The sequence below is a fragment of the Oncorhynchus gorbuscha genome, linkage group LG18 (genome assembly GCF_021184085.1).
Source record: "Oncorhynchus gorbuscha isolate QuinsamMale2020 ecotype Even-year linkage group LG18, OgorEven_v1.0, whole genome shotgun sequence".
Taxonomy (NCBI): Eukaryota; Metazoa; Chordata; class Actinopteri; order Salmoniformes; family Salmonidae; genus Oncorhynchus; species Oncorhynchus gorbuscha.
The window spans coordinates 3049291-3065311 of record NC_060190.1 but is presented as its reverse complement, the minus strand read 5'-3'; the positions used below and the strand labels follow the sequence as shown (position 1 = coordinate 3065311).

Here is a 16021-nt window from a genome sequence, read left to right as displayed (position 1 = left end):
TTCCATCAACCAGAAGATGGTTGTCATTAGCATCATCACTAACAGCTACACATAGTGGTAGACTGCACTCAGACAGGGGCATTTCCTGGCTGTTTAATCTGTCTTTTCCATCAACCAGAAGATGGTTGTCATTAGCATCATCGCTAACAGCTACACGTAGTGGCAGACTGCACTCAGACAGGGGCATTTCCTGGCTGTTTAATCTGTCTTTTCCATCAACCAGAAGATGGTTGTCATTAGCATCATCGCTAACAGCTACACATAGTGGTAGACTGCACTCAGACAGGGGCATTTCCTGGCTGTTTAATCTGTCTTTTCCATCAACCAGAAGATGGTTGTCATTAGCATCATCGCTAACAGCTACACGTAGTGGTAGACTGCACTCAGACAGGGGCATTTCCTGGCTGTTTAATCTGGCTTTTCCATCAACCAGAAGATGGTTGTCATTAGCATCATCGCTAACAGCTACACATAGTGGTAGACTGCACTCAGACAGGGGCATTTCCTGGCTGTTTAATCTGTCTTTTCCATCAACCAGAAGATGGTTGTCATTAGCATCATCGCTAACAGCTACACATAGTGGTAGACTGCACTCAGACAGGGGCATTTCCTGGCTGTTTAATCTGTCTTTTCCATCAACCAGAAGATGGTTGTCATTAGCATCATCGCTAACAGCTACACGTAGTGGTAGACTGCACTCAGACAGGGGCATTTCCTGGCTGTTTAATCTGGCTTTTCCATCAACCAGAAGATGGTTGTCATTAGCATCATCGCTAACAGCTACACATAGTGGTAGACTGCACTCAGACAGGGGCATTTCCTGGCTGTTTAATCTTCAAAAAGTTGAAGGGAAATACAAATCACATTTAATGATGATTTTCAGGCAGAGAGTTCAGAATAACTATAACAAAAAATGAATACAAATTATACCAGGGCACTTCAGAGACTGGAAGGGTAAAGGGACTCGTGCTCTACACAGGTAGAGACATATCTGTCCATGTTGCCTTTTGCAAAGTGGGCACTGCTTCATGTCCAACACCACCACTCACCTAAATAGCCCACATGCCACTGGGTGAGAAGTTTTTAAAATTATTTTTGACCAGAATTATGTGTGTGTTGTTAGTGATGAGCCTTGGTCCATTTAGTTCTGAATATGCCACCCTCGTCAATCTGTCACCTAATCCTGCCTAATGGGCAGGTCAGCCCTGGAGGAAAGTATTGGCTGTAAGAAGTAAGAGAACATAACATCTGGTTGTTTTTAAATGACTTCTTTTGACATTGCTTTATTTTTGTTCCGATCTGTGTTGCTCACTCCAGTCAGCAGATGGCGATGTGAGTTTTTCAGGTGATGCTTCTTGCGTGACGTATAATCTAGTGGACGGAACAGGAGGCTTCTTCAACAGAGACAAAAGGCTTCTGATTCAACCAATGCGGTGGTTTGCTAGCGAACATAGAAACGGAGCATTTAAGGTCTTTAGTCTAATCTTGTGTATATTAATCTTAGTGTTTGGAACACAATTCTTTTTACGCATCTACTTGTTAATTTAAACATAGTTTGCTTCTTAAATTAGCGAATGTGTTAACTTGATACTGCACAAGGCTAATCGCCCGGAGCATGAGGTCACGAAACTAGACGGAGAAAGATCTGGTGAAAGGAGAGGAAGAAGCTTTCAGAATGGAAGAGGAGGCTATCACATTGAAACAAGAGGATGATATTACAGGGAAAGAGGAAGATGGGAAAGAGGTTGTCAGAGTGGAAAATGAGGAGGTAGAAGCTTTCAGAATCAAAAAGGATGAAGATCCCGTAACATTGAAGAAAGATAATATAGTGAAAGAAGAGGAAGAACCTTTCAGAATCAAAAAGGAGGAAGATGCCGTAACATTGGAGGAGAATGTAGTGAAAGAAGAGGAAGAACCTTTTGGAGTAAAAGAGGAAGAGGAGGATATCTCAATAAAAGAGGAGGAAGATGTTTTAGGAGTGAAAAAGGAGGAGGAGTCAGAATATCCGATTACCATCAGTGAGTACTGTCTTAAAAACAGGGGCACAAACGATGCAATTGTTGAATGTGGTTTTAAATGGGGGATTCTACTGAAGTTCTACACTTGAATATGTTGTTCAGTACTGCCATTGGTACATATTTTTTAAATGAGATGTATTTTATTCTCCATGTGGTCTATATTAAAGCTCACTTCATCTTGTATAACAGGATTCTACTATCCAATTCTGGTGCATCATTTCTACATAAAATATCAAAGGGATAAAAAAGCCAACCATGTTTGATGTTGTCATTCACACAGGAGAGAGACATGACGATCCTGGATCCTCTGGGGAGCCTCAACAACATCCTGATGCTGACGAGTCAGAGAAGAATCTCTCCAGATCAGAACACCAGATGGTACAGCTTGGTCTGGTCTAGCATACAGCTTGGTCTGGTCTAGCATACAGTTTGGTCTGGTCTAGCATACAGCTTGGTCTGGTCTAGCATACAGCTTGCTCTATCTGGGTCTGGGCTGTGTTTCTGTAAAGCAGTTTATGACAACAGTGACATCAGCATCCATAATGATATGTGTCTGTGTCCCCTCTTTATGGTTACCAGGACAACGCTAGCCCTTCCTCTCTCCCGGAGTCCCCGTGTCGTGCCTCTCCCGGTAGCACCTTACTGCTGGGTATGAAGAGGTTGTCTGTGCTGCTGGTGGACTGCAGGAAAACAACAGGGCTGAGTGGAACTGTGAGAGGAGGAGAAGAGAAGAAAGGATCAGATTTGACTCATCAAAGTAAGTGCTGTAATTTAGTTTGAACAAATTAAATAGATCTGCCCACTGGAATCTGTTACCAGGACAACCAGCAGAGTTCTGTTTGGTGACAGGAAGATAGACTGGTGTCTGTTACCAGGACAACCAGCAGAGTTCTGTTTGTTGACAGGAAGATAGACTGGTGTCTGTTACCAGGACAACCAGCAGAGTTCTGTTTGTTGACAGGAAGATAGACTGGTATATTTCCACCACGGTAGACAGTTTTGTTAGTTGACATGTAAAACCTTCATGTAAGTTTGTTTTAGAGAAAAACCAATAGACCATATAAAACCTTGATGAAAGTTAGATTTAGAGAGAAACCAATAGACCATATAAAACCTTGATGAAAGTTAGATTTAGAGAGAAAGTTTCAAGATGATCTCATGTAAGGTGCATGTTTTACAAAAACCTTTTCCATAAAACATGATGGATGTTACATTGCCTGTCCCAGTCAACCCCCTCTCTTTACTAGACTGTAGAACAGGAACAAGGCCCTGCATTAAGGACCAAATTGTGATAAATAGAAATGTTTACCAGTTCCATTTAAGGACCAAACAACTGACAGCTGTGCCAAATAAATGTCAAAATAGTTGGCAAGAGATTTTCATTGTACTGATTCCATGGCACATGGTTTATGAATTGACATGCAAAATGACGCCGGATTCAAAGCTTCAATTATTATACAAAATTCTTGCAACCAATATAATGTTATATATGGGGATACAATCTTCCCAGCTCTGCAGATTTTGCTGTGAGAAGGCAGTCATTAGATCATTTATTTTGGTACTGTCCATATGTAGCTCGTTTTTGGTCACATGTCCAGGAATCGCTGAAGAATTGCAACATTTACCTAGAACTAACGCTGCAGATGGCAATACTGGGTGATTTGAAAAGTCCTATTCAATCAATCAATAATATTATAATTATTTTAACAAAAATGTTTATCTTTAATTTACAATCTGTAGAAACTATGAGGATTGAAAAGTTTAGTACTTTTGTGAAGCATCACAGCACAGTTAAAATATATATGGCAAATATAAATCCCATATGGATGTTAAGAGACAGATGGGAGGGGTTGAATGGAGCTGAAGGGTGGGACTGGATGGTGTTTAGAGACAGAAGGGAGGGGTTGAATGGAGCTGAAGGGACTGGATGGTGTTTAGAGACAGATGGGAGGGGTTGAATGGACTGGATGGTGTTTAGAGACAGAAGGGAGGGGTTGAATGGAGCTGAAGGGACTGGATGGTGTTTAGAGACAGAAGGGAGGGGTTGAAAGGATTGGATGGTGTTTAGAGACAGAAGGGAGGGGTTGAATGGAGCTGAAGGCTGGGACTGGATGGTGTTTAGAGACAGATGGGAGGGGTTGAATGGAGCTGAAGGGTGGGACTGGATGGTGTTAAGAGACAGAAGGGAGGGGTTGAATGGAGCTGAAGGGTGGGACTGGATGGTGTTAAGAGACAGATAGGAGGGGTTGAATGGAGCTGAAGGGACTGGATGGTGTTAAGAGACAGATGGGAGGGGTTGAATGGAGCTGAAGGGACTGGATGGTGTTTAGAGACAGATGGGAGGGGTTGAATGGAGCTGAAGGCTGGGACTGGATGGTGTTAACTTGGCTTCTACTGCATTCGCGTAACAGGCAGGCTCCTCGTGGAGTGCAATGAGAGGCAGGTGGTTAGAGCGTTGGACTAGTTAACTGTAAGGTTGCAAGGCAGGATCCCCCGAGCTGACAATGTGAAAATCTAGCATTCTGGCCCTGGACAAGGCAGTTAACCCACCGTTCCAAGGCCGTGCTTGTTAAACCAGGGTAGTGGGTTTGATTCCTGGGACCATCCATATGTTAAGTGTTTGCAAACATGACTGCAAATCGCTTTGGATAAAAGTGTCTGCTAAATGGCAGATGTATCCACTGATTATACCAAACATTTCGAACACCTTCCTAATATGGAGTTGGACCCTCCCCTTTTCCCCTCAGAATAGCCTCAATTCGTCGGGGCATGGACTCTACAAGGTGTCGAAAGCATTCCACAGGGATGCTGGCCCATGATGACCCCAATGCTTCCCACAATTGTGTCAAGTTGGCTGGATGTCCTTTGGCTGCAGTGGAGGCTCCTGAGAGGGGAGGCTCCTGAAGGGGAAGGGGAGGCTCCTGAGAGGAGGAAGGGGAGGCTCCTGAGAGGAGGAAGGGGAGGCTCCTGAGAGGAGGGAGGAAGGGGAGGCTCCTCAGAGAAGGAAGGGGAGGCTCCTCAGAGGAGGAAGGCGACTAAATATAGTCACGTCACCAAATAATTGATTAAAACATGAAGGTCTACAGTAGCCTCAGCAGCATTCTGTAGGGTAGCACCATGGTGTAGCCTGGAGAACAGCGAGTTTCCGTTTCTCCTCTGAGTATTTTGACTTCAATACAAACCTACGAGGTTTTGGAAAAGTTTTTTTTCACCTGGTCACATCAGCTGATGTGCATTGAAGTCCAGGAGCGAAGGGAAAAGGTGAGAGGAGGAGAGAAGGAATACAACGTGGCTGTAATGAATGTGAACTGTGTTTACACATGATCAAGGGGTGTATTCATTCCGAAGATTCTGTTGAAAAACATTAACATTAACATTGAAAAACATTAACATTAACATTGAAAAACATCTTAAACAGAACAAAACAGCGATAAACAAACCTGAATTTGTTCAAAAGAAACTCTCGTTTGCAACTGCTGGACTAATGATTACATTCTAGATCAGTAGGTGAGAGTGGTATTGAATGTGTCACTGTCTGTCACCTTAAATTTTTCTCTCAACCTGTGTGCGCCTACATTGTGAACTTTCATTCATCGACTCTTCCGGCGCCGACAGAGATGGACTAGGTTGTAGCTACCTCATGATGGGTATAGGGAAAATGTTAGTATCATGTAGTAGTCCAAACCTATCACTGTTACATTGAACAGGGTGAATGGAATATGAATGACAGTCATCCAACATGCTGTAGTAGAAATAAGGACATGCCCATGAAAAACAAAAGGGTCCTCCCTCATCTTAAACGGCACTGACCTCCACTGTTACGGTGGTGGACCATTCTTGGTACACATGGGAAACTGTTGAGTTGGAAAAACAAATCACAAATCGGTGCGCCTGGAACCTACTACCATACCCCGTTCAAAGGCACTTAAATATTTAGTCTTCCCAATTCACCCTCTGAATGGTACTCAGACACAATCCATGTCTCATTTGTCTCAAGGCTTAACAATCCTTCTTTAACCGGCCTCCTTCCTTCATCTACACGGATTGAAGTGGATTTAACTAGTGACATCAGTAAGGGATCATAGCTTTCACCTGAATTCACCTGGTCAGTCTATGTCATTGAAGGAGCAGGTGTTCTTAATGTTTTGTATACTCAGTGTATAGCAGGACAGATAATCAAGTGCTATTTCCATGTGATGCATTTGCTCTATTGTTTACAGGATGATTTGTATCTTATAGAGCGTGGCTTTAAGGGAAGAGTATGGTCACAGCTAGACAAAAACGATTGTGAAAAATGAACAGAGAAAATGTGTATTAACACACTTCCTATTCATAGAAGAATTTATTCATCATCTACATATTCATATTACGCTTTTACGTCTGTGTACAGGAAAGTAGTAGTTGTAAGACGTAAGAGAAAATATATCAGCTTGTGTTAAATTATTATGACGTTCTTTCCAATACAAAAAGTGTAGTAACTATTGTTTCCAAACTGCGTTACCCACTCCAGCCAGCTGATGGCGATGGGCGTCTTTCAGTTGACTCTTCTTTCGTGACGTATAATGGACTGGACGGATGCTTCTTCAGGAACAACAAGGCGCAAATTCTTTCAACCACGTCGGTAGCTTGCTAGCCAACATAAAAGTGAAAGATTGACTCTTTAGACCATCTTAATGTACATTATCTAATCTGTGTTTTAAACACAGTTCTGTTGATCTATTAACTGGTTAACTGTAACCTAATTTGCAAACTTGTTAAAGATTGATGCTGAGCCTAGCACTAGGCTAGTCGCTAATACTAACTAGCTAGCTAACATCCCTGACCATGAGTTCATTAAACTACTCATCCCTGCTATAGAAGAGGAGGTCTGCTGTTTGGAGAAAGAAGTTCTGGCGCTGAACATTGAAGAAGAGGTTGAGGTTACAGTGAAAGAAGAGAAAGAACATTTTAGAATGAAAAAGGAGGAAGAGGAGGCTGTTATAGTGAAGGAAGAAGATGCTGTTATAGTGAAAGAACATTTCAGAATGACAAAGGAGGAAGAGGAGACTTTATAGTGGAGGAAGAAGATGCATTAAAGAACATTTAGAATGAAAAAGGAGGAAGAGGAGACTGTTATAGTGAAGGAAAGAAGATGCTGTTATAGTGAAAGAACATTTCAGAATGACATTTACATTACATTACATTTAAGTCATTTATCCAGAGCGACTTACAAATTGGTGCATTCACCTTATGACATCCAGTGGAACAACCACTTTACAATAGTGCATCTAAATATTTTAAGGGGGGGGGGGGTGAGAAGGATTACTTTATCCTATCCTAGGTATTCCTTAAAGAGGTGGGGTTTCAGGTGTCTCCGGAAGGTGGTGATTGACTCCGCTGTCCTGGCGTCGTGAGGGAGTTTGTTCCACCATTGGGGAGCCAGAGCAGCGAACAGTTTTGACTGAGCTGAGCGGGAACTGTACTTCCTCAGTGGTAGGGAGGCGAGCAGGCCAGAGGTGGATGAACGCAGTGCCCTTATTTGGGTGTAGGGCCTGATCAGAGCCTGGAGGTACTGAGGTGCCGTTCCCCTCACAGCTCCGTAGGCTAGCACCATGGTCTTGTAGCGGATGCGAGCTTCAACTGGAAGCCAGTGGAGAGAGCGGAGGAGCGGGGTGACGTGAGAGAACTTGGGAAGGTTGAACACTAGACGGGCTGCGGCGTTCTGGATGAGTTGTAGGGGTTTAATGGCACAGGCAGGGAGCCCAGCCAACAGCGAGTTGCAGTAATCCAGACGGGAGATGACAAGTGCCTGGATTAGGACCTGCGCCGCTTCCTGTGTGAGGCAGGGTCGTACTCTGCGGATGTTGTAGAGCATGAACCTACAGGAACGGGCCACCGCCTTGATGTTAGTTGAGAACGACAGGGTGTTGTCCAGGATCACGCCAAGGTTCTTAGCGCTCTGGGAGGAGGACACAATGGAGTTGTCAACCGTGATGGCGAGATCATGGAACGGGCAGTCCTTCCCGGGAGGAAGAGCAGCTCCGTCTTGCCGAAGTTCAGCTTGAGGTGGTGATCCGTCATCCACACTGATATGTCTGCCAGACATGCAGAGATGCGATTCGCCACCTGGTCATCAGAAGGGGGAAAGGAGAAGATTAATTGTGTGTCGTCTGCATAGCAATGATAGGAGAGACCATGTGAGGTTATGACAGAGCCAAGTGACTTGGTGTATAGCGAGAATAGGAGAGGGCCTAGAACAGAGCCCTGGGGGACACCAGTGGTGAGAGCGCGTGGTGAGGAGACAGATTCTCGCCACGCCACCTGGTAGGAGCGACCTGTCAGGTAGGACGCAATCCAAGCGTGGGCCGCGCCGGAGATGCCCAACTCGGAGAGGGTGGAAATGAAAAATGAAAAAGAATGAAAAAGGAGGAAGAGGAGGCTGTTATAGTGATAGAAGAGAAATAACCGTTTAGAGAGGAAGAGGATGCTATCTCAATAAAGGTGAAGGAGGAAGACGTTTTTGGAGTGAAAGAGGAGACAGGATATCAGATTAACACCAGTGAGTACTGTCTTCAACAGGGACACAAACTATGCCGTTGTTGAACTAATGTGTGGTTTTAAAGTGGCATTCTACTGAAGTTCTACACTTGAATATGTTGTTCAGTACTATAGGAATTGTTAAAAGGTCAATCTGCCATTGGTACACATATTTTAGGGACTTTTCAATTCGATGTATTGAATTCTCCATGTGGTCTACATTAAAGTTCCCCTCATCTAGTATAACAGGCTTTTAAAATTCAATATTGAAGCATAATCTCTACTTAAAATATCAAAGGGACATATTCATGCCTCTTGTAAGACCCTATGATTTTATTAGACGGTTATAAGTTTACTATTCATTTTTATGTTCTCATTTACACAGGAGAGAGACATGACTATGGTGGATCCTCTGGGGAGCCTCAACAACATCCTGATGCTGACGAGGCAAAGAAGAGTCTCTCCAGATCAGAACACCAGATGGTACAGCTTGGTCTGGTCTAGCAAACAGCTTTCTCTAGCTTGGGGGCTGGGTTTCTGTAAAGCACTTTATGACAACAGTGACATCAGCATCCATAATGATATGTGTCTGTGTCCCCTCTTTATGGTTACCAGGACAATGCTAGCCCTTCCTCCCTCCCGGAGTCCCTGTATCGTGCCTCTCCCGGTAGCACCTTACTGCTGGGTATGAAGAGGTTGTCTGTGCTGCTGGTGGACTGCAGGAAAACAACGGGGCTGAGTGGAACTGTGAGAGGAGGAGAAGAGATGAAAGGATCAGATTTGACACATCAAAGTAAGTGCTGTAGTTTAGTTTGAACAAATACAATAGATCTGCCCACCGGTATCTGTTACCAGGACAACCAGCAGAGTTCTGTTAGTTGACAGGAAGATAGACTGGTGTATATGGATGTTATGAATATCATAACACTGAAAAAGGATTCTGCCAATGAAAAGAGAGAAACCAGTTGACCATATAAATCCTTGAAAGTTAGCTTTGGAGAGAAAGTTTCAAGATGATCTGATGTAAGGTGCTTGTTTTACAAAAACTTTTCCTTAAAACATGGATGTTACATTGCCTGTCCCAGTCAACACCCCTATCTAACTCAAGACTTTGGTCATTAATTAACTAGGTCATACATTTTTTTGTAGTGATTCCTATGTTGTTGATGTAAGTAATATTTGTTGGTCCGTGGTGTGTAATGATGAGCAACCAGACGCTGCCCTTGACACATTTGAAACTGCTTATCCCAGTTACTAATAAGCAGCACCCATTAAGAAAATGACTGTAAAAACTGTTAAATCCACGTGAATTGATGAGGCATTTTAACAATGGTATGATGAAGAGGGAGGCAAAAGAGATGGCATATAGGTCTGGCTGTATAACTGATTGGCAAACCTATTGCAAATTGAGAAATCATTTGACTAAACTGAATAAAAAGAAAAAACTACACAATGAAACAAAGATAAAATACATGAAGAATGATTGTAAAAAGCTGTGGAGCATCTTCAATGAAATTTTGCGCAAATAAAATCTACAATGACAAGTCACTGGTGTCTGACAACGTGGATGGAAAATTGAGGATAATAGCAGCCGATATTGCCATTCCTATTTGCCTTGTCTTTAATTTAAGCCTACTAGAAAGTGTGTGCCCTCAGGCCTGGAGGGAAGCTAAAGTCCTTTACTGGCTTAAATAGCTGACCAATCAGCCTGTTACCAACCCTTACAATTTTGGGAAAAAAATATTTGACCAGATACAATGCTATTTTACAGTAAACAAATATAGACTTTTAGCTTATAGGGAAGTTCATTCAACAGGGAAGTTCATTCAACAAGCACAGCAATTGCAAATGACTGATTGGCTGAGAGAAATTGATGATGAAAATATTGTTGGGGCTATTTTGTTTGACTTCAGTGCAGCTTTTGACATTATTGATCATAGTCTGTTGCTGACAAAAACGTATGGCTTTACACCCCCTGCTATATTGTGGATAAAGAGTTTTTCTTTTAAAATGTAACCTTTATTTAACTAGGCAAGTCAGTTAAGAGCAAATTATTTTTTTCAATGACGGCCTAGGACTGCCTTGTTCAGGGGCAGAACGACAGAGTTTTTTACCTTGTCAGCTCAGGGTTTCGATCCAGCAATCTTTCGGTTACTGGCCTACCGCTCTAACCACTAGGCTACCTGCCGCCCCAGAGCTACCTGTCTAACAGAACACAGAGAGTGTTCTTTAATGGAAGCCTGTACAACAAAATCAAGTTTGAATCAGGAATTCCCCAGGGCAGCTGTTTGGCACCTACTTTTTTCAATCTTTACCAACAACATGCCAATGACATTTGAGTAAAGCCAGTGAGTCTATGTATGCGTTGACTCAACAATGTACATGTCAGCTACTACATCGACTGAAATGACTGCAACACTTAACATAGAGATGCAGTTAGTTTCAGAATGGGTGTCAAGGAATAAGTTAGTCCTAAATATTTCTGATTACCTTAAAACCTATTGGTGTTAGGGGTAATAGTATTTTCACTTTTGGGAAAAAAACGTCCCGTTTTAAACGGGATATTTTGTCAAGAAAAGATACTAGAATATGCATATAATTGACAGCTTTGGATGGAAAACACTCTAACATTTCCAAAACTGTAAAGATATTGTCTGTGAGTATAACAGAACTGATGTTGCAGGCGAAAGCCTGAGAAAAATCCAATCCGGAAGTGCCCCAGGTTTTGAAAGCGCTGCGTTCCAATGACTCCCTATATGGCTTTGAATGTACCATCAACGAGCTTAAGCTTTCTACGTATTCCCCAAGGTTTCTACAGCATTGTGACGTAGTTTTACGCATTTCTGTTGAAGAATAGCCGTATGGGGGCACATTGCGTAAGTGGTCACATGGTGGCTCCGAGAGAGATTATCGCGTAAAGTGCAGAGGTAGCCATTACTCCAATCGGTCCTAGAGAAAAAGGAATTGTCCCGACTGATATATTTTCAAATAGATATTTGAAAAACACCTTGAGGATTGATTCTAAACAACGTTTGCCATGTTTTTGTCGATATTATGGAGCTAATTTGGAATCTTTTTTGGAGTTGTGACCGCAATTTCCGGGCGATTTCTCAGCCAAACGTGAAGAACAGAGCTATTCGCCAATTGCCCGCTCCCTCAGAGACCTGTGGCATTATTGTGTGAACAAACTGCACATTTTCTAGTTGCCTTTTATTATCCCCAGTACAAGGTGCACCTGTGTAATAACCAAGCTGTTCAATCAACTTCTTGATATGCCACACTGTCAGGTGGATGGATTATCTTGGCAAAGAATAAATGTTGACTAACAGTGATGCTCATGAAACATCCAACATTTTACATGTTGCGTTTATATTTTAGTTTTTTGTTGTTACTATCAGTTTTAGGAACATTTACCCAAAATATGACATCAGCGATAATCAAAATGTTGAAAATCTGTGAATGTCTAAATAAGAAATTGGTCCATTTAAACAGCAATGTGTCGAACCCTTTCAACAACGGGAGATGTTACTGATGTGCTTTGTATCTTCGACGTAAAAACAAGTTTTGGACTTCCACACAAAATTACTTCTTTAGTTATTTTATGTTTAAGGAAGTGTGTAGGTCACATTCTGTATCATACAGCTATGAAAGTTATATATTTAGAACCACCTGTTCAATTGGAATCCAGCGACGTCTGTGTCTTCAGTGTCCTAGAACTGTCTAGGTTTTTGTGTTCTGACTTGTAAAACAGGATGAATAAGTAATGTAAACATATCAGTAATTACCAGGAATCTCTACATTTGTTTTAAAATCACACTAAGATAGTTAAAACTGGCCTCGGGTTATTGAGAGATCTGATTTAGGATTTACCCTCGTAGCAAGGTTGTTTTATCATGTGGTTTTATTCGGGTCTCTATTTAAAAATAACACTGTCTTTGGCAGGAGAAAGGCCAGACTCGGAGGAACCAGAGCCAGGGACGTCCAAACTAGCAAGACGACACCACTGCTCCCACTGTGGAAAGAGTTTTCACCAGAAAGCACACCTGAAAGCTCATGAGAGAATACACACAGGAGAGAAGCCTTACCACTGTTCCCTGTGTGGAAAGAGTTTTCACCAGAAAGCACATCTGAAAGCTCATGAGAGAATACACACAGGGGAGAAACCTTACCACTGCTCCCAATGTGGAAAGTGTTTCAACCAGTCGGTGCTCCCAATGTGGAAAGTGTTTCAACCAGTCGAAAACAACACGTGAGAATACACACACGGGAGAAGCCCTACCACTGCTCCCAATGTGGAAAGTGTTTCAACAAGAGAGTAAACCTGAAACGACACGAGGGAATACACACAGGAGAGAAGCCTTACCACTGCTCCCAATGTGGAAAGTGTTTCAACCAGTCGGGGGAGCTGAAACTACACGAGATAATACACACAGGAGAGAAGCCTTACCACTGCTCCCAATGTGGAAAGTGTTTCAACCAGAGAGGAAACCTGAAACAACATGAGAGAATACACACAGGAGAGAAGCCTTACCACTGCTCCCAATGTGGAAAGTGTTTCAACCAGTCGGGGAAGCTGAAACTACACGAGAGAATACACACAGGAGAGAAGCCTTACCACTGCTCCCAATGTGGAAAGTGTTTCAACAAGAGAGTAAACCTGAAGCGGCATGAGAGAATACACACAGGGCAGAAGCCTTACTACTCCTCCCAGGGTGCAAAGCTTTTGCCCATTTAGGAAGCCTGAAAGAACACATTAGACTGCACACAGAGGAGAAGACTTAGAAAAGCTCAGACTGTGGGAAAACATATTACTCATAACAGTGATTTAAACGTCATTAGAGAATCCACACAGGAGAGAGAAATTACTTCTCTTAGCGTGTATGTTGATATTTCACATCACATTGACTTAAAATTCACCAGAGAACATACACAGTGCTCCCGTTGTCTTATATTGTTGTCTGACAATGTGTTTACCTGTCTTTACCAGATGAAATTAAATGGTACAGGGTATACTCAAACATATATTTGTTTGTTTTTATTAGAAAACATGAATTGAATATGGAGTATGTCAGTTTGAATATAAAGGAGATCAGGTTCCTTGTTTTAAATTGTCCTTTTTTAAACTCTCTGTGTTTATCTGGGTGTGTCATTCCTCCAGCACTACAGATAATCAAGTGATATTTGGATGTGATGCATTTGTTCCATTGTTGACATTTGCATTGTTGGCCCACTGATGATTTAATGAAATGAAAATGTTCAGACTCTGTAATGGAAAATGTTAATTGTTTGTGTGTCCACATAACTGAGTATGTGACTAACCTTGTGAAACTGTCCTATTATAAGCTCCTGTTCTTGGGAGTATCATCCTGTGTTGCAAACCAATTTGCACCTGTGTCCTTGTATGAATAAAGTCCCGCCCAGGAACAGGAAACTATAAAGATATGTGCTAATCACTCAATGCTTCAGTAATTCAGACTGTCTCCACTGCGCTGTGTAACTCTGTTATTCTCTCTGAGCTCAGAAATAAAAAATATTGGTTTGACTTGGACTCCAGCAGATCCTTATTTTATAATACCAACCACAACTCGCCCATGGATTGCTGTGTATTATTGTCTAAATGAAGAGTTCCTCTTTCGACTTTCCTGGGGGCATTTACAATACTCCCACTGGTTGAATAAAAGTTTTTACCCGAATGATGAGATTATTATCTTATTTGTCAAATGGCAACCAAGCATCGATCATTATGTCACCAGAATAAGAACCTCAATGTATTGGAAAGGAGCATCAAGCTCATCACGTGCACTTTCACCACCCTTTGAAGTTCATAACTTATTTCATCTGTAGCCTAATAAACTACATGGTTTCTCAAGTCATAGTGGGAGGACCACACAACATATCATGTGACTCCAAGTTAACTAAGATGTGATTGTTATCATTAAGGAGTTTCCACAGCCATTTCTCACTTAGACATTTTTACTGACACAAATATACAAACAAATTGTCAAACGAAGTAACAAATCGTCTGTCAGCATTTATAAAAGTGTACAGGCATATCCTGTTTCCGTCATCCCGGTCATTACTTCTGAAATGGTTGGATCAATATCCACCTTCATGATGAGGATGAAGCCTGACTTGGAATGTCTGAGTAGTTCTATATGATGTCATAATACACCCCTCTGATAATCAAGTGATATTTGGAATGTCTGAGTAGTTCTATATGATGTCATAATACACCCCTCTGATAGTGATACATTTGCTCCATTGTTTCCATGTCAGTTGGTTTCCCACTCTGATGGTTTATATCTGACAGAGGGGCTTTAAATGAATAGTATGGTGACATCTTAGTGTGTCTTGAAGTAAATAGGATTATTAATCATAAACTCCTACTGCAACAATACACTGCAGCTTTGACATCAAGAAGAGAATGGGCTGATGGGTGGTGGTGCTACTCTATAGGTAAGGCTGTCCAATATGAATGTTCAAATAGTCACTTCTAGCCAGCCTCCGCCCAGTACCCTGCCCTGTATTCTAGTCAAGGCTCATCCTATATAACTACTGCAGTACACACCTTTTATATTCATATACGGTCCATAATGTCTAGATACACCAACATATACATTTTAAACAAATTGTATTTATTTATATTCCAGACTCTGACATTCCTCGTTCTACCATTTCTATATTTCTAAATCCTTAAAATGAATTGTAGGGAAAATCATTAGGTCACACAAATGACTATTTCTAAACAAAGATAATAGACAAGTAGAATGGGAGAGGTTTCTTATACTATCTATATCCTCCGCTCTCTCCACTGGCTTCCAGTTGAAGCTCGCATCCGCTACAAGACCATGGTGCTTGCCTACGGAGCTGTGAAGGGAACGGCACCTCAGTACCTCCAGGCTCTGATCAGGCCCTACACCCAAATAAGGGCACTGCGTTCATCCACCTCTGGCCTGCTCGTCTCCCTACCACTGAGGAAGTACAGTTCCCGCTCAGCCCAGTCAAAACTGTTCGCTGCTCTGGCTCCCCAATGGTGGAACAAACTCCCTCACGACGCCAGGACAGCGGAGTCAATCACCACCTTCCGGAGACACCTGAAACCCCACCTCTTTAAGGAATACTTAGGATAGGATAAAGTAATCCTTCTCACCCCCCCCCCTTAAAATATTTAGATGCACTATTGTAAAGTGGCTGTTCCACTGGATGTCATAAGGTGAATGCACCAATTTGTAAGTCGCTCTGGATAAGAGCGTCTGCTAAATGACTTAAATGTAAATGTAAATGTATACTTACCCGGTGAAGAGACTCCAGGGATGGTGAGGAAGGCTGTAGGAATGAAGATCAGACAGTGAAGAGACTCCAGGGACGGTGATGGAGGCTGTAGGAATGAAGATCAGACAGTGAAGAGACTCCAGGGACGGTGATGGAGGCTGTAGGAATGAAGATCAGACAGTGAAGAGACTCCAGGGACGGTGATGAAGAATCAA

General features: G+C 42.3%; 1 pseudogene; it reads left to right on the top strand.

Moving 5' to 3' along the window:
* Positions 1–1366: 1366 nt before the first annotated feature.
* LOC124002718 lies at positions 1367–13648 on the top strand (annotated as a pseudogene).
* Positions 13649–16021: the final 2373 nt, after the last annotated feature.